Source organism: Salvelinus alpinus, chromosome 29, assembly GCF_045679555.1.
Source record: "Salvelinus alpinus chromosome 29, SLU_Salpinus.1, whole genome shotgun sequence".
Taxonomy (NCBI): domain Eukaryota; kingdom Metazoa; phylum Chordata; class Actinopteri; order Salmoniformes; family Salmonidae; genus Salvelinus; species Salvelinus alpinus.
The window spans coordinates 21403914-21424576 of record NC_092114.1 but is presented as its reverse complement, the minus strand read 5'-3'; the positions used below and the strand labels follow the sequence as shown (position 1 = coordinate 21424576).

Below are 20663 nucleotides of genomic sequence, written 5' to 3'. Positions count from 1 at the left end.
AGCGTTCTGCCGTTCTCACCGAATGAGAGATCTTTATTCTGAGTCTCCATCTGGGAGTCAGATCCAGGTAAATTGGATTTGTAAATTTGGTGCCGGATGCAGATAATGTGTTTAGGAGGATAATACACAGCCATAATCTCCTGCTTGAGTTGGATACATTTTTTTTGTGTGTTTACTTTTCTATTGTTTAACTTTGAACACCAGAATGGACAAAAAATGTAATAGAAAATGTTTCTACACCAATGTTGTTATTGTGAAGCCCAGCTTGGATATAAGAGCCCAGTAACCCAGCTATCCTTTCAGGAATGGTTAAATACATGTGTCCAGGCATCCAATGACACAGTCAGCATTTTTATCCAAAAGGCCAATACTTATCTTGTCCAATAACATTTTTAAGGCCATTTTGTTACAAAAAAACGTGTAAAATGTAATATTTACGGTTCATAAGAGCAAAAGCTATTGATCTGTTACTTGGCCCTTCTCCCATAGTTATTCTAACAGAGCACTGGGGGTTATTCCCTGCCTGAGCAGACCTGGTCGGTGTCCCAAATGGCACCCTATTCCCTTTGTAGTGCACTACTTTTTTTTTTACCAGGAACCATAGGGCTCTTTTCAAAACAAGTGCACTATATAGGGAATAGGGTGCCTTTTGAGACACACTCCAGCTCTTTCCTATCCTCTCCTGCCATTGTGAAGGAGCACCCTTCACTGTGAGAGCAGATTTGATTTTCTACAGAATGGAATGGAAGACAGGAAAAGAGAGGCAGGCAGTGTCAAGTACTCTGGTGGTGAGCCTCTTCAATGCAAGCCATCAGGCGTTTACTACTCCATGTACACTTGATTCATATCACATCGGCACGCTATACGGCAACCCACGCATTTCCTTTATAAGCCAGCAGCAGAACCAAGGGTGGAGATGGGGGAATGGGGGGAGAGTTACAGGGCTAGGGAGGGGGAGTAATATGGATAGTGGATACACTATGAAAAAGAGTTTTGAGTTTTGTTTTAACAGGAGAAGCCCACGTTGGACAGTGTTTTGGAGCCTGGGGCTCTTCTCAGGCAGCATTGGGTGGAGATTTACAACGGGGGTTTTATGTTTGTGAAGGCGCCTGCTGAGAATAAATGAGCATTTCCTCCTTCAACACTTTGAATATGACAACATGGAATACTGTCGGGTCTCGTAAGGCTAACTCCCAGTCCACCCTGTCATAACTCAGACCCATAAGCTTCCTTACGCGCCTGTCTGTGTGCTCTGAGGATAGAACCTTTAAGCACTCCCTTTTAGAGCGAGGAAATATCTCAAAATGAGCCAGATTGTTCCATCCTTCCATCTCCATTCTCTAAAAACATTAGAGCATTAACAGCTGTCCCGAAATACACTCAGGTTTTATATTTATGTCAGGCAGAGAACAAAGTCATGTCGTTAGTAACAGTCTGAATATTTAGGGTATTATTCATTCTTAGTAACAGTGTGCTGCATATTTAAAGTATGAATCATTAACACACTCACTAGGAGGAAGCAATAATGGGCCCTGGTCAGAAACAGTACACTGAACGCCCTGGTTGAATGGTGCTCTAACAACTCTGCAGAATGATTTACATGTGTGTGATTGTATTCTGATGGCATTGTATTCTGATGGCTGATGGCATTGGGACACCTGGGATGCAGAGGAAGATTAAAGAGGAAGATTGACAGCTGTCTGGGGATTTTTTCCTCACTATCTACAGTACCAGTCAAAAGTTTGGACACATATGAAAATATATTTTATATTTGAGATTCTTCAAAGTAGTCACCCTTTGCCTTGATGACAGCCATTGGCATTCGCTCAACCAGCTTCATGAGATAGTCACCTGGAATGCATTTCAATTGACAGGTTTGCCTGTCAAAAGTTTAGACACACCTACTCATTCTTTATTTTTACTATTTTCTATGTTGTATAATACTATTGAAGACATCAAAACTATGAAATAACACATATGGAATCATGGAGTAACCAAATATATTTTAGATTTTAGATTCTTCAAAGTAGCCACCCTTTGCCTTGATGACAGCTTTGCACACTCTTGGCATTCTCTCAACCAGCTTCACCTGGAATGCTTTTTCAACAGTCTTGAAGGAGTTCCCACATATGCTGAGCACTTGTTGGCTGCTTTTCCTTCACACAGCAGTCCAACTCATCCCAAACCATCTCAATTGGGTTGAGGTTGGGTGATTGTGGAGGCCAGGTCATCTGATGCAGCACTCCATCACTCTCCTACTTGGTCAAATAGCCCTTACACAGCCTGGAGGTGTGTTGGGTCATTGTCCTGTTGAAAAACAAATGATAGTCCCACTAAGCGCAAACCAGATAGGATGGCGTATCGCTGCAGAATGGTGTTGTAGCCATGTTGGTTAAGTGTGCCTTGAATTGGGGTGGCAGGTCGCCTAGTGGTTAGAGCATTGGACTAGTAACCGAAAAGTTGCAAGATCAAATCCCCGAGCTGACAAGGTAAAAATCTGTTGTTCTGCCCCTGAACACTGTTCCTAGGCTGTCATTGAAAATAAGAATTTGTTCTTAACTGACTTGCCGAGTAGTTAAATAAATATAATTCTAAAGAAATCACAGACAGTGTCACCAGCAAATCTCAAATTTAGACTCATCAGACCAATGGACACATTTCATAGTTTTGATGTCTTCACTGTTATTGTACAATGTAGAAAATACTAAATAAAGAAAACCCTTGAATGAGTAGGTGCGTCCAAACTTTTGACTGGTACTGTACTGGAATTGGTTATCTAAACAGTGGTGCTGCTACATAGAGATTCAAACAATTATACTGTTTACCTGTAAATAGAAAACGTTTCTATTGCAGCTTCTTTCTCAGCTGTGCCAATAGTAGAGAGAAGAATAGCATTATAACTAACATGGAACCAACATGTTAGTTCATTCACAGTTCACGCAGAACTATTTTATTAGATGATATTGAACCTTTATTTAACTAGGCAAGTCAGTTAAGAACAAAATCTTATTTACAATGACGGCCTACCAAAAGGCAAAAGGCCTCCTGCGGGGACGGGGGCTGAGATTAAAAATATAGGACGAAGCACACATCACGACAAGAGAGACACCACAACACTACATGAAGAGAGACCTAAGACAACAACATAGCATGGCAGCAACACATGACAACACAGATGGTTGCAACACCGCATGACAACAATAACACCACATTACACAGTACATTGATATGTTTCTGTGATGTTGAAAACATCGGAAGTACATGGAGAGTTACTATATGGATGAAAACACCATGTGTGCCGCAGACCTGGGCTGCAAATATAAAAAATATGTATTCAAATACTTGGAACGTTTGCTTGCCTTCTGCCTGAAGTGACAGATGGGCAGGGTTTGCAGTGTTTTTAAACTTTCCTGTTTGTTTCTTAAGCCAGGCAAGCTCAAACAGACACAGATACACTATGTGAATCGATGTAGGTATTTGTAACCCAGTTCTGGTGTACAGTATCTCACCAGGAAAACAGTCCACACTCGTGAACAACAAATACTTGCAATACCAGACTGTTAAACTCTGGTCTAGGACTAATAGGACTTAGTTTTTCTCTCAGGATTTTATTCAGGAGATGTTGTTTTTCTCTCAGGATTTTATTCAGGAGATGTTGTTTTTCTCTCAGGATTTTATTCAGGAGATGTTGTTTTTCTCTCAGGATTTTATTCAGGAGATGTTGTTTTTCTCTCAGGATTTTATTCAGGAGATGTTGTTTTACTCTCAGGATTTTATTCAGGAGATGTTGCAGACAGTCAATCATCTCTAAATCCTACACACTTCCTCTTGTAAATCCCCCCTGCTTCCAGCCCTGTGGGTAGTAATGCTCGATCATGACGTCCTCTTTTTGCTCTACTGCAAGGCAATGAAGGAATGCAGCTGTGCTGGGGTGGCAGACAGCTGTCAAATATCCTATAATTTCCCCTGTATTTTCACAGTTGTCTGCTCTTTGATATCAACAAAGGAAAATAAATAAATAAATGTAATTCAGTTAAAGGAACAACAGTGCTCTTTTCTTGCCGACAAGCAAATTCTGTTCTGACAGTGCCGCCATTTTGATTATCCCTGGACTGATTTTGTATTGTTTCGCTCTTCTGTTACTAGGTAGACCCCTTGATTTCAGGCCCTTCTCTAACATTGCATAATAGTTATTTTCGAGGGGATAAAAAGTCCATGATTTCAGGCCTATTATACGGATATCTACGTTTGAATGAGGGCTGAGGGCTATTATAGGGGGAGAATATCAAGTCCTTTCATTTAGCCAACCTTCCCTCTGTTTATACTGATTTATCCTGCACTGGTTTATCCTTCCCTTTGTCTGTTGATTTCTTTTGACTTTTTCACCAACGTATATCTCATCTCTCAGCGAGTGACATTTGTTCTTCTCCTCTCCAAAAGCAGACAGTCATAACTATTATGACGCAGAGTGACGTATTGAATATTGCTGCCAGAGCTTTAGGCCATGTAGGCCCGAGAAAGGGAAAACACAGACAGGAATGACATCCCGATGATTGTACAGCAACAACAAAAAATAACATATACTGTACGAGTGTATCCATATTCCTATGTCAAACAACAAGTGCACAATATTGCCATCTTTTTAAAATCAGAACTGAATTATAAGGCTAAGTTTATTATGCCTGTTTCACATAGGTATTTCTAGATAATAAAAAGGTTGGCCTCATAGTGGAACTGCTAAGACAGTCAGAAATATGACAATGTGATCAAAACAGCACAACAGGTATGGCTGAGCTGCCTCTGTCCTAAAGCATTAGGACTGATGGGCCACATCCAGTCAAACCAAGATTAGGCCTCAGGGTCAAAAGCTGAGGATCTAGGAGAGATGATAGATCTGTGGACTAGATGGAAGGCCAAATAGGTCAGAAATCCTACTTAATCCTAACACTCAATCTTGGGACTCAAATTGAGAGGTTCAAAGCTTCAAAGAGAAAGTACACAGACATGCTCAATGATAAATATAGGTGCACAAAGGGAGTGTCTAAGAGCTGTGGGAAGTGCAGCGCTTGGTGAATGGAAGCAACATTGGTCCGATAAATCAGAGCGGGTAGGAGGCAAAAAACTGCCAGAAATAGCTCTGTTTGCATACCAAATGGCACCCTATTCCCTATATAGTATTCCCTATTCCCTATATAGCATTTTGGACGCAGCCTCTGTGAGAGCAGAGAAGCAGACAGAGCCCAGTCAAGTCAATGGAGACTCGAGGGGGATGTCAGTCTTCCATCATGCAATATGGCCAAGGGGTAGGCTACACACCGACTAACCTTAATGAGAAGAAGACTGTTATTGGGCTCCCCCCCCCCCCCCCTCCATGGAAAGAAGCACCCCCAACTTACTTCCCGAGGAAAATCTTTACCTAACAATGCACTTACAAGTCTTTCTCTCTGAAAACAAGACAGAAATATTGCTTGTGTACCATAAAAAAAAAAAAAGAATCGTCCAATGTTCATTCCATGGAAATCTCTTCAACATGTATTTTTAACTAGCACAGAATACCTGCAAAAGTAATTTCTTATGAAAATGGGTGAGCGTGCTTGCAAACCTGGCAAGCACAGCCATGAGAACATTATGACATATATAAATTAGGTACGGGAGGAGAAAAGAAAGGCTGCGGTTGGGTTAAACAGAATTCAGAGGACAGAGTGGTATCATCTCATTATTCTGTTGGCTCCCTGAGCGTCAGTCAGTCAGCATGCCAGCTACCACCAAACCACAGAATTTATTGCCTGCATGGTTGCTCCTTTGGAGCTTTCTATTTCTCTTTATGCTCCTCTCTCTCTCTCTCTCTCTCAATTTCTTATTTTTCACATTTTCTCTTTCCCTTTCCTTTTACTTTTCTCTCTATATCTCTCTCTCTGTCTGTCTCACCCACTCTCTCTCTCTTTCTCTCACTCTCTCTCTCACTCTCACCGTGTGTGTGTGTGTGTGTGTGTCTACTCCACACTCTCATATACACATTACCGGTGGCTAAACCATCCCATTGTGTATGTTAGGGTTTATACAGGGTTTACAATATTTTGTATGGTTGTTCCAGCCAAATAAGGAATCCCTGAATCAGCGTGATAAACCTATTCTTAACACCCAGTTTCCTTCATAAATGACAGAGACATGAAAGGTGTATATAATGCTAGTCTACTAATACATGTACAGTTCAGCTGTGATTCTGACATCAACCTTTTCTCTTCACTGGCCTATCCTGATTTTGCTAAATCATTTAAAGATGTACAGTTAAAATAAACCATTGAAACACACCATAATTATAAACCTACATATCACTTAATTTTATGACAAAACTCATTGCTTTGACAGCGTTTTAATAAAAGCATTACAGTAAATATCACTCCAAGTAAGTGATGGTTCCAAAAAGTTAATGTAGCTTGACACTAGAGTGTTCTGGTTCTGTAGTTCTGCTCATTGTCAGCAACACAGACAGTTCAGCTGCATTGGACCCGTTGGGACAGTCACGCTAGAAGACAGCCCAGCTCTGGATCCTTCTCCCTGGCCAACTAATCCTCATAATTAACCACACCCATAAAACAAAACATTTAACCTATGTACCACATGTTCAATCACATGTTGTGTCAACAGTCAACACCACATTTCTTTTAGCGGGGAATAGAAAGGATCCGGTTTCTATAGCAGATTCGTCAGTCACACGAGATCAGACCGGAGCTGCCACCGCATTCCCAGCCCTGGAACGTGGCCACGTTGAAAGATTTCCCAAATCGTTAACGAACAGCGCCAGCAGCACATTCTTCCCCAGTTTAATTGTGCGTGAATAATGGATCTAATTCCATCAAAATATAATAATTGATCTCATTCTAATGGCCTGTTCAATTTCTATGGCGCTAGTGTCCCCTATTCACTGTAGTGCATTCTGTCATACTGATGACGTAAGAGGAACTACATGTGACGACAACACTGGAGGGAAAAATCTATTATTAACCGGATTATTGCTATGCCTTTCCGAGCCATGTTCTCATTCACAGAAAAGCATCATGGGAGAGCGGCTTTTGATCCACACAACATGCCCCGCAGCCTCAGATGTCTGAATGGGGACGTTGTGTCCCAGAAGACAACAACATCAGAAAGAATGAGGACATTTACCTCTATAGTCTTAGACAGACCACTAGGAGGTAATAGAGAATTGGTAAACTTGCGTTTGTACCACATACCTTTAATCCAGGATCCTTTCATGTCACAATGAGAAAGGTTTTTGATACGGTGGAATGTTCAATCAAAGGAATTACTTACTGTTTAAAGAAATAGCTTCCACATGAGAAGGGGAGCTTAAGCCCCACCCTCCTCAACATATATATCAACGAATTGGCGAGGGCACTAGAACAGTCTGCATCACCTGGCATCAACTTCCTAACCTCCTGCCAAATGTATGACCATATTAGAGACACATTTTTCCTTCAGATTACACAGATACACAAATAATTCAATAACCTGTTGCCACAAGAAAAGGGCAACCAGTGAAGAACAAACACTATTGTAAATACAACTCATATTTATGTTTATTTATTTTCCCTTTTGTACTTAATATGACATTTGAAATGTCTTTATTCTTTTGGAACTTTTGTGAGTGTAATGTTTACTGTTAATTTTTATTGTTTATTTAACTTTTATTTATTAACTACTTCACTTGCTTTGGCAACGTTAAAATGTTTCCCATGCCAATAAAGCCCTTAAATTGAAATTGAAATTGAGAGCGAGAGAGGGAGAGCGAGGGAGAGGGAGCGAGAGAGGGAAAGAGAGAGATTCTCAGTGAAGCCAGACACATCCATACAGTTGCATTCCCTGTGTCCAAAACAACCCTTAGAGACAGACAGACAGACAGACAGACAGACAGACAGACACACAGACACACAGACAGACACAGACAGACAGACAGACAGATCCATACAATTGCATTCCCTGTGTGCAAAATAACCCTTTTAGTGAGGCGGTTCCTGTTGTGATGTCATCTGGCTCTGGTGACTGACAGATGACACATCTAAAATCCAACATATGTGCATAACATGCATAACACTTTTACAGTGCCTTTTAACATTAAATAACTATAATAATTCATACTTAGCTAATTTTAATTAAATTGTAATTAAGTCATGAGCACTGGGACTGTACCTGAAAGGTAATTAACGCCACTTTGATCATTGAAATGTATCTTTATAGAAATACTGCATGCCTAGCTCTACTGTGAAGATAACTACGTAACTTGACTTTTGCCTACTCTCGCTATTCTGCCTTAATCTATTTCTAGTCTCAGATTACCAATTTACAAATGGTCATTGAAGGGATTCATTTTCTGTTTTTCTGTTTGGTTAATCTACAGTATGTAAATGGTCAGTGGGTTCAGATATGTTTATCTCATCAGGAGCTCTTCTCTTATCTGCGCCTGGCTTAGGTATTTTCTTTAAACGTGTTGGTCTGTCAGTGAGGAAAACACGTACCATTCACTTTACACTCTTTCTCTGTTTCTCTCTCTGTCCATCTCTCTCTCTCTGTTTCCCTTTTTCTATCTCTGTTTCTCTCCCTCCCTCTGGACAGCTAAGTAAGTAAGGTCTAAATTACACAACTATTAACTAATCACTAGATGGGGTCTGGCCTATGTCTTTTTATGGGCAGTAAAGCAATCTGCAGTGGCTCTTTGAAGCTAATTTCCCAGGTCTGTCTAGGTGACATACACTGCACAGATTCAACTAAGATCTTTCCTTTTCTGTGGAGAAGTAGAAACAATTCAGTCTTGATGCATTTTTGTTTCTGATGATACTGTAGATGCAAATAAATCAGGGCTATTTAGCAGTGTTGGAAAGTCTCGAGGGACATTTGATTCTAGAAAACTAATGATGAAGAATGGCCATCGGTTGTGTTGAATTGATTAGAAGAGAAGGCAATAAATCCATCTCAGCCAGAAGCTGTTTGGTGTTCACCAGCAGGCCAGTGCATTTTTCTTTATCACATTGTATTTCTTGCAATAAAACAACGCTGCAAGTGTGGCAAAAGTAGAGCTTTTCTTTTTAAGACATCATAAATCAACTTTTCTCCTCACATTCTTCCATTGGCACTAAAAGATACGTTGGATGGTCCAGGAAAATGTTGATAACCACATGAAAACACTTCCCTGGTCCTGAATCTGTGACTTGGCATTAGGGTGAGCATGCCACAAGTGAAATGATGTCATTCTAGACTTGAGCCGAGTTTTGTACGTCTTTAATGATCACAGACACGTTGGTGTATTTTTGAGAGTTTGATAGGCTGATAATAACATTTCATGAACTGCTATAATTTATTTTTGCAGACATTTGGTAGGAATTCCTACCTGGAGTTTCATAGTTAGTGTGAGGGAATGTGCATTGTATTACTTTAGAGTTAGCTAGTATGATTTAGAATGGATTAAAAAAAAAAAAAATTTAATCCATGAAAAATAACAATGGTCATTGATTCTATATTGGCAAATCAAAAACAGTATATTCCTAATTGTTTCAAATGATTTTACTCACTTTGTTAAAGTACAGCATATTACAACAGATTAAAAAAATACAAATAACTATGACCATTCCATCTATTATGGCAAATTGAAAACAGCGTATTCCAAACTCTCTCCAATTACTTCACCATCTTTGTTTGAAGTAGTGTTTAGTACAACCAATTAAAATGAACATAAAACATGTCAAGATCTTTAGAAGAATTCATAGATGATAAATCAAGAAAATAATCCAGTAGATTGAACCCAGAACCCTGTATGCAGACATGTATGTTGACTCAGTATAAGCCTTTCTATATATGATAATGCATCTGTGGACCATAACTCATGAGCTTTGATATCCTCCTTTTTCAAGAAAAACTTGCTCACATTCTTTTAGTGTGTGCTTTCAATTATTACCAGGAGAGAAGACCTTTCCCAAGAATCCCTTCTTACCCTCCCTCCCTTTCCATCTCGAAGACGGAGTGATGTGCTTTTCTAACGGTTTCTCCTTTTCTCCTCTATCACTCATCATCTCAACCTGACAGTGAATGGCAAAGACAGGCAGAGGCAGCAGATATCATTATATATCAACATCATGAGAAAACTACCTCATTGTAATCAAAGGTTCTATCTCGCTGAACATGGCAGACATTTTGAAAAAGTTTCTGGAGAACTTTTAATTTTCAATACAGTTTTCATTAATACAGTTTGGTACCAAATGAGATAGCATTACTGGAGTTTCAAAGAGAACAATTTGTAATGTGAATTAAACGTACCAACATTTTGTCAAATGCTGAATAAATTTGAAAAATATTCATCAAAAGATCAAAACAACCTGCTGATATGCAGAGTAGGCAAGATTCATGTTCATGTATAAATAAAAACAAAATTCACCCTTTGTCCTGAATGAAAAAGTCCCATATGTAATCGTTGGGGAAGTAGCCTTATACTTGCGGCTGGCAGAAATGGGAAAAGCGATTAAATAAACATTTGTGGCTGGAGATTAGCCAAGAAGCATTATGATTCCCTTCTGCACTGAGCTTTCCAGTATAGTCTTTTGGGTGTTGGACTAACTGGGCAGCATTTGGATTTTATTTTATTTTTATTTAACCTTTATTTAACCAGGTAGGCAAATTGAGAACACGTTCTCATTTACAATTGCGACCTGGCCAAGATAAAGCAAAGCAGTTCGACACATACAACAACACATAGTTACACATGGAGTAAAACAAACATATAGTCAATAATACAGTGAAAAAAAATAAATAAGTCTATATACAATGTGAGCAAGTGAGGTGAGATAAGGGAGGTGAAGGCAAACAAATATATGTATAAATAAATAAAAATATAAAAGGCCATGGAGGCGAAGTGAGTACAACACAGCAAGTAAAATAAAAAATAAAAATAAAATAAATAAAAAATAAATAAAAAAATAAATAAAAATAAAACAATGGAATGGTTGGTTTGCAGTGGAAGAAAGTGCAAAGTAGAGACAGAAATAATGGGGTGCAAAGGAGCAAAATAAATTAATAAATAAATACAGTAGGTAAAGAGGTAGTTGTTTGGGCTAAATTGTAGATGGGTTATGTACAGGTGCAGTAATCTATGAGCTGCTCTGACAGCTGGTGCTTAAAGCTAGTGAGGGAGATAGGTGTTTCCAGTTTCAGAGATTTTTGTAGTTCGTTCCAGTCATTGGCAGCAGAGAACTGGAAGGAGAGGCGTCCAAAGGAAGAATTGGTTTTGGGGGTGACTAGAGAGATATACCTGCTGGAGCGCGTGCTACAGGTAGGTGCTGCTATGGTGACCAGCGAGCTGAGATAAGGGGGGACTTTACCTAGCAGGGTCTTGTAGATGACCTGGAACCAGTGGGTTTGGCGACGTAATGTAACAGTATAACTTTACGTCGTCCCCTCGCCCCGACACGGGCGCGAACCAGGGACCCTCTGCACACATCAACAACGGTCGCCCACGAAGCATCGTTACCCATCGCTCCACAAAGGCCACGGATGTAGTGGGGTGTGGATAAGCAGAGGAGAACAGAGGAGCTAGGAGCACGGTCCGGCGATCACAGACACACAGAACTAAAACAAGCACCAGAGCTGGGAAGAGAGACTCAGAAATAGCATCACAAGAGTTTGGTGTGTGAAATAAAAGACAAACATTGAGGGTGTGAGATGGCAAAAGAGAAATAAAGAGAGAGAGAGAGAGAGAAAGAGAACAGTGTCAGTGTACAGAGAGGACGCTAGTTATCTCATGACAAGCCCCCGGTCTCTCGTTAAATAGTTAACTGAGAAGCATGCTCTGGTTCTGGGACAGAGAACTCAAGCCGGGCCGCTATATTGCTCTGACAAGCTTGTTTAAAGGTAGCCGAGGGCCTGTTCGCCACTGACGATGGTTAATAATGCTCAACAGACCCTTTTATTGTTGATTGTTATCTTAGGCTGAGTTGATGCATGTTAGAGCTGCAATGTAGAACAAAATAGCTTTTAATCAATTGTTTTTAACCAATTCTAAAACCAATACATATATCAAGTATGGAGAGTATATAAAGATTTTATACCACAACATTGGTGCATAATTTCCATTGCTACCAATTTATATTGATTTTGGCAGAGACAATTCCACTGTGTAAACAGTGTTCACATAGCAGTAGCTTAAATGAAATTACAATTGTTAAAGTATACAAACCGTTTTAATAATATTTTTGTACATTTGACAAAATGTTTCTAAAAACTCTAACTTGTCTTCAGTATCCACTTTTGTTTGGTTCTCAAAAACCTATCCAGAAGAAATAGCCCCCACACAGACAGGAGATTAAGAAGGTTTAACAAAGAATATTGATCCGTTCGTCTGCATCTCAAATGGCACCCTATTCCCTACATAGTGCACTACTTTTGACCAGAGCCCTATCAGTCCTAGTCAGAAAGTAGCGCACTGTATAGGGAATAGGGTGCCGTTTGGGATGCAAACTTCCTTTGAAGGCACCAGGACAGGCCCTAGGGTTCATAATCAATAGAATAGAAAAACCCATCTGGGGATGATTGTTCCTGGTGTTCCAAAATGTGCCAAAATGGCAGTTACGTATAGGTGGCCAGGTAAAACGCAATCAATTAGGAGTAGGAAAATCAATTACCATTGAGGGATTATCCGGACAGAGAGACTTGGAAAGGGGAAGCATAATCAGTCAGAATTATAAATGTCTCACAATTGTTAATGAATCGCTGAGAGAAATGAATTATAATTTGCAACCAAACAGTTATTCCAGTCTCTCTGATAGACTTGTGTATGACTGGGGAAGCCTATTAGTTAGGCAAAGTCTTGTTCTTATGGCTGGAATGAGAACTAAGCTTTCAAATCTGACTGTGTCAGTGTTTTCCTCAGTTTTATCAGAGGCTGACAGATCCGTTGTGCCCTTTTCATCCCAACCCCATGATAGCCTGTACAGTACGTAGATTTATGACGCATAGAACATCTGCTCATTAATCAAAATATATCTATGTATGACGCATAGAACATCTGCTCGTTAATCAAAATATATCTATATATGACGCATAGAACATCTGCTCATTAATCAAAATATATATATGTATGACGCATAGAACATCTGCTCATTAATCAAAAGATATCTATGTATGACGCATAGAACATCTGCTCATTAATCAAAAGATATCTATGGTCGACATTCTCAACGTTTTCTACATTGATTCAACGTCATCACATAACATTTTGTTGAAATGACGTGGAAATAACATTGATTCAACCAGTTTTTGCACAGTGGGTAAAACGTGTCTGAACTCCTGCAACTCTCAGTTGGCTGGGCTCCGCACTTGTGCCATCAAACCCCCGTAACTTATCCAGAATGCCAGATCATGCCTGGTGTTAAACCTTCCGAAGTTCTCCCATGTAACCTCGCTCCTCGGCACACTGACTGGCTTCCACTTCAAGACCATGGTGCTTGCCTACAGAGCAGCAGGGGGAACTGCCCCTCCGTACCTTCAGGCTAAGCTCAAACCCTATACCCCAACCTGAGCACTCTGATCTGCCACCTATGGTCTCTTGGCCCTCCCATCCATACATGGAGTCAGCTCCCGCTAAGCCCAGTCAATGCACTCCTCTGTCCTGGAACCCCAATGTTGGAACAAGCTTCCCCCTAACATCAGGACAGAGGAGTCCCTGCCCATCTTCAGAAAATGTCCTCTCTTCTTTCTCATGTCAGGGGAGACAACTCAAATGAGAGAGAGAGAGAGAGAGAGAGAGAGAGAGAGAGAGAGAGAGAGGCTTGTGTTGCTTCTATACAGAATGCAAGTATTGAAAGATGAATTTTACACCTTTCACAAATAGAAAAATGCCTCGAAGTAAAATCACAACAATGCATAGAACTCCCTCATTTGGAGAAAAATGACATCTGAATCATACCCTATGTCTCTCCTCTGATAAGCTCTGTATAGGATCATACCCTATGTCTCTCCTCTGATAAGCTCTGTATAGGATCATACCCTATGTCTCTCCTCTGATAAGCTCTGTATAGGATCAAGTGGAATCGCAGCCCTCTGCTATTTTTCTGTTTTTATCTTTTATTTCACCTTTATTTAACCAGGTTGGCTAGTTGAGAACACCTTTATTTAACCAGGTTGGCTAGTTGAGAACAAGTTCACATTTGCAACTGCGACCTGGCCAAGATAAAGCAAAGAAGTTCGACACATAAAACAACACAGAGTTACACATGGAATAAACAAACATACAATCAATAATACAGTAGAAAAATCTATATACAGCATGTGCAAATGAGGTAGGATAAGAGAGGTAAGGCAATAAATAGGCCATGGTGGCAAAGTAATTACAATATAGAACTTACTCACTGGAATGGTAGGATGTGCAGAAGATGAATGTGCAAGTTGAGATACTGGGGTGCAAAGGAGCAAGATAAATAATTAAATAAATAAATACAGTATGGGGATGAGGTAGATTGGGCACACAACTATTGTGTACATCAGCTCCACCTACTGATGCAGACGGGGTGTTCAGTAGGGCTGGTATTATCACAATACTTGGGTACCGATACGATATGTATTGCGATTCTCACAATTCTAAAGTCAGCAAAAAAAGAAACATCCTCTCAATGTCAACTGCGTTTATTTTCAGCAAACTTAACATGTGTAAATATTTGTATAAACATAACAAGATTCAACAACTGAGACATAAACTGATCAAGTTCCACAGACATGTGACAGAAATTGAATAATGTGTCCCTGAACAAAGGGGGGGTCAAAATCAAAAGTAACAATCAGTATCTGGTGTGGCCACCAACTGTATTAAGTACTGCAGTGCATCTCCTCCTCATGGACTGAACCAGTTTTGCCAGTTCGATTGCGGTGAGATGTTACCCCACTCTTCCACCAAAGCACCTGCAAGTTCCCAGACATTTCTGGGGGGAGTGGCCCTAGCCCTCACCCTCCGATCCAACAGGTCCCTGACGTGCTCAATGGGATTGAGATCTGGGCTCTTCGCTGGCCATGGCAGAACACTGACATTCCTGTCTTGCAGGAAATCACGCACAGAACGAGCAGTATGGCTGGTGGCATTGTCATGCTGGAGGGTCATGTCAGGATGAGCCTGCAGGAAGGGTACCACATGAGGGAGGAGGATTTTTTCCCTGTAACGCACAGCGTTGAGATTGCCTGCAATGACAACAAGCTCAGTTCGATGATGCTGTGACACACCGCCCCAGACCATGACGGACCCTCCACCTCCAAATCGATCCCACTCCAGAGTACAGGCCTCGGTGTAAAGCTCATTCCTTCGACAATAAACGCGAATCCGACCATCACCCCTGGTGAGACAAAACCGCGACTCGCCAGTGAAGAGCACTTTTTGCCAGTCCTGTCTGGTCCAGCAACGGTGGGTTTGTGCCCATAGGCGACGTTGTTGGCGGTGATGTCTGGTGAAGACCTGCCTAACAACAGGCCTACAAGCCCTCAGTCCAGCCTCTCTCAGCCTATTGCGGACAGTTTGAGCACTGATGGAGGGATTGTGCGTTCCTGGTGTAACTCAGACAGTTGTTGTTGCCACCCTGTACCTGTCCCGCAGGTGTGATGTTCAGATGTACCAATCCTGTGCAGGTATAGTTACACGTGGTCTGCCACTGCGAGGACGATCAGCTGTCCGTCCTGTCTCCCTGTAGCGCTGTCTTAGGCATCTCACAGTACGGACATTGCAATTTATTGCCCTGGCCACATCTGCAGTCCTCATGCCTCCTTGCAGCATGCCTAAGGCACGTTCACGCAGATGAGCAGGGACCCTGGGCATCTTTCTTTTGGTGCTTTTCAGAGTCAGTAGAAAGGCCTCTTTAGTGTCCTAAGTTTTCATAACTGTGACCTTAATTGCCTATCGTCTGTGAGCTGTTAGTGTCTTAACGACAGTTCCACAGGTGCATGTTCATTAATTGTTTACGGTTCATTGAGCAAGCATGGGAAACAATGTTTAAACCCTTTACAATGAAGATCTGTGAAGTTATTTGGATTTTTACTAATTATATTTGAAAGACAGGGTCCTGAAAAAGGAACGTTTCTTTTTTTGCTGAGTTTATATGTATTGTGATTTGATACTGTGTTTTTATTCCGATTCGATGTTCGAAAACATATTGATCACCATATGTCTGCTGCAGAGGGACAAGAGAGACCCATGAGAAAACGAGTTTTGATCAGTAATGGAAATAAAAGTGCTGAAAACTAATTGGCTTCTTATTTAAAAAGAAGATGGAGAACAATCTATAAAGGAAACGTTTTGGTGCAGGTACAGCCAACTACCCTTTTTGCAATATTGTCAAAACAATACAATATGCTATATTGTCAAAAATAATATCTCGATATGTAACTGTAGCGATTTTTCCCCCATCACTAGTGTTCAGTATATTATAGACACTGTAGTTCTGGAGAGTATGGGGGAGTTATCCCTAAATGCTGATCTTGGGTCCGTTTTGCATTTCCCCCACTAATGGTTAATGTAATAATGAATAAGGGTTAGCTGATCCTAGATTTGTACCTTGGGGAAACTTCTCCCTGGAGCGAACGTTAGGTAGACACAGCGCAGGCAATCACTGGAAATTGTTCACCGCTTAGGGTGTGGAGAACTGGCGCACCGGGACTATCCAAAAATAGACCCAGAGAGAACAGCTCCTCTTTGTGTTGGAGCAGATTAATGAATAAGGAAATGTTAAGAAAATATTTCACTACGGTGTCATTTCATGGGTAGGTCGCAGACAACCGATCGTGTTGCTCCAAGAACATGAGTGATATGCACTAATTTGAAAATCACAGCACACATTGAAACACTTACACATGTAATGTAATAACCACATCATATCATCGCTAGCTCTGTAAATGTCTTTACTACATTACGGGGACTTAATCAATGTTTGTGGGAGCAGCTGCATCCACACATCCGCGAGAACAAGTATCCGAAAGGGAGCTGTATTCTCTCACACTGGCTTCATGCACTAATGTGTATTTTATAATGGGAAAACATCCACACGTCATTCTGGCTGGCTAATGTCTTGACTTAGCCCGTAGTACAATTTGATGCTGTGAAATTTGACAAGGTCCATAAAAGAGGAAGACAAATAGAAAACGACTACAAGATAAGGTTGCACAAACTTCGTCTTACACACAACCTACACTACACAAAAGGCCGAAGGACAACATGTCCCCACAACAACTAACACATTTCAATCCCATTTATTTTAAAGCTACAGTCTGGGATTTGAAAGACAACAACATGGAAGAATGAAATTTACTATTGAACAGATATTTTCTACTGGAAACAATTATGACAAATATCGTTGCTCTGTCAAATTACCCTAGTGGAGCGTTGTAGACAACAGAACCGCAGCCTGAGACAGACAGAGAGAGGCAGAGTGGCGTACATGAACGAACCAATGAATAAAACATGAAGCATTAGTTTAATACGTAGGAACAACAAGCTCAGTCTGTATACACTGCTGACCTCCGTTGACAGATAGCTCTTAGTTACATACACTACCGTTCAAAAGTTTGGGGTCACTTAGAAATGTCCTTGTTTTTGAAAGAAAAACCAAAATTTGGTCCATTAAAATAACATCAAATTGATCAGAAATACAGTGTAGACATGGTTAATGTTGTAAATGACTGTTGTAGCTGGAAACGGCTATTTTTTTAATGGAATATCTACATAGGCGTACAGAGGCCGATTATAAGCAACCATCACTCCTGTGTTCCAATGGCACGTTGTGTTAGCTAATCCAAGTTTATAATTTTAAAAGGCTAATTGATCATTAGAAAACCCTTTTGCAATTATGTTAGCACAGCTGAAAACTGTTGTGCTTATTAAAGAAGCAATAAAACGGGCCTTCTTTAGACTAGTTGAGTGTCTGGAGCATCAGCATTTGTGGGTTCGATTACAGGCTCAAAATGTCCAGAAACAAATAACTTTCTTCTGAAACTCATCAGTCTATTCTTGTTCTGAGAAATGAAGGCTATTTCATGCGAGAATTTGCCAAGAAACTGAAGATCTCGTACAACGCCATATACTACTCCTTTCACAGAACAGCGTAAATTGGCTCTAACGTACGTATGCCTATGTAGATATTCCATTAAAAAAATTGCAGTTTCCAGCTACAACAGTCATTTACAACATTAACAATGTCTACACTGTATTTCTGATCAATTTGATGTTATTTTAATGGACAAAATTGTTGTTTTTCTTTCAAAAACAAGGACATTTCTAAGTGACCCCAAACTTTTGAACGGTAGTGTATGTCTTTGTGTCCTGTGTCCTTGTCTGTGTGTGGAGGAGGGGAGTGGGTGGGGTGGTGGAAAGGTAGTGTGTGTGTGTGTGTGTGTGTGTGTGTAACAGTATAACTTTAAACCGTCCCCTCGCCCCGACACGGGCGCGAACCAGGGACCCTCTGCACACATCAACAACGGTTGCCCACGAAGCACGGTCGTTACCCATCGCTCCACAAAAGCCGCGGCTCTTGCAGAGCAAGGGGCAACACTACATATTGGTTTCAGAGCAAGTGACGTAACTGATTGAAATGCTACTAGCGCGTACCCGCTAACTAGCTAGCCATTTCACATCCGTTACACTCACCCCCCTTTCAACCTCCTCCTTTTCCGCAGCAACCAGTGATCCGGGTCAACAGCATCAATGTAACAGTATAACTTTAAACCGTCCCCTCGCCCCGACACGGGCGCGAACCAGGGACCCTCTGCACACATCAACAACTGACACCCACGAAGCGTCGTTACCCATTGCTCCACAAAAGCCGCGGCCCTTGCAGAGCAAGGGGCAACACTACATATTGGTTTCAGAGCAAGTGACGTAACTGATTGAAATGCTACTAGCGCGTACCCGCTAACTAGCTAGCCATTTCACATCCGTTACACTCACCCCCCTTTCAACCTCCTCCTTTTCCGCAGCAACCAGTGATCCGGGTCAACAGCATCAATGTAACAGTATAACTTTAGTACGTCCCCTCGCCCCGACACGGGCGCGAACCAGGGACCCTCTGCACACATCAACAACGGTTGCCCACGAAGCACGGTCGTTACCCATCGCTCCACAAAAGCCGCGGCTCTTGCAGAGCAAGGGGCAACACTACATATTGGTTTCAGAGCAAGTGACGTAACTGATTGAAATGCTACTAGCGCGTACCCGCTAACTAGCTAGCCATTTCACATCCGTTACATGTGCGTGCGTGCGTGCGTGCGTGCGTGCGTGCGTGCGTGCGTGCGTGCATGAGAATGTACTTGTATCCCTCTCTCAATCTCATGCTCTCTGTGTGTGTGCCATTTCAGGGCATGAGAGCACCGAGGTTTAACTTTCATTTTAATTTGATCTCCCTCCTGGCTCTCTGCTTTCCTGTTAGTCTGGCATATTTGCCGCTCCACTCATCACTGATCAGACAGCTGATGTATCACTCCCCAATCTCACAGATAGAGCAACCAGACGTATGCAACTGAGCTCCATGTAACGGCCGTCTGAAGAAGAAGGAGTGGACCAAAGCGCAGCGTGGTAAGTGTTCATGATTTATTAATACAACTGAATACTAAATAACAAAACAACGAAGAGAACGAACGAAACCGAAACAGTTCTGTCAGGTGCAGAAACACAAAACAGAAAACAACTACCCACAAAACACAGGTGGGAAAAGGCTACCTAAGTATGGTTCTCAATCAGAGACAACGATACACAGCTGCCTCTGATTGAGAACCACAACCGGCCAAAACCAAAGAAATACAAAACATAGAAAATGAACATAGAATGCCCACCCTAATCACACCCTGACCAAACCAAAATAGAGACATAAAAAGATCTCTACGGTCAGGGCGTGACACTCCAATTGTGTGTTCGTGTGTGTTTCTGACAGTATCCCGTCATATATGTGCACATCGCCCCTTCAGCCCATCATCCCGTCTCAAATCAATGCCCGTTCAGACAGACCGACAGACAGACCGACAGACAGACAGATGGTAATACATTTCCTTAAACATGATTACATTAACAGAACTAATCTATTCAACATTTAGCCACAATAGCCGCCTGGGTACTTTCTGCCCCTTCTATGGTCAATGTTAGTGCGCTTTGTAGGGAATAGGGTGCCATTTGGGACGTAGCCTGACTGATTCTCGACAAGAATGAATTTGATATAAGTAGCCTACGGAATGACATCATTGATTGCTAATGATCTTCTTCATCAATATGCTAAAACAATGTATAAGGAGAATGGTTCTAGGTTGTGTCATGGCAGTTCTCTTCTCACTATCAAATCGTCTGAGTGGACACGTTGTGGTGCTTGGATAATACCACACTGATTGTAATTTAGCCTGGTGGTTGACTACGTTAGACTTTCAGTACATTGACAACAGCCACAGTCTCCCCAGTCCCAATCACATCTCCTTTACACACTCCTCATGAGGGGCAAAAGTGCTGCTTTAGGCACAATGTTTAATGCTCAACTGGCTACTTTGATTCACATGTAAAATGATATGCTCCTCTAAATGGCACTGCTAGACCACTGATCTGATTATACTTAGAAATCTGCCCAAATGACTGAGAGGGAAAGTGGCTATACAGTATGGTATGGGAATGGAAA

General features: G+C 41.3%; 1 protein-coding gene across 1 annotated transcript in view; it reads right to left on the bottom strand.

Moving 5' to 3' along the window:
- The window catches only part of LOC139559299 (calcitonin gene-related peptide type 1 receptor-like), a 95655-nt gene that overhangs the window by 73421 nt on the left and 1571 nt on the right, over window positions 1–20663 (bottom strand). The gene's annotated exons all lie outside the window — the stretch shown is intronic.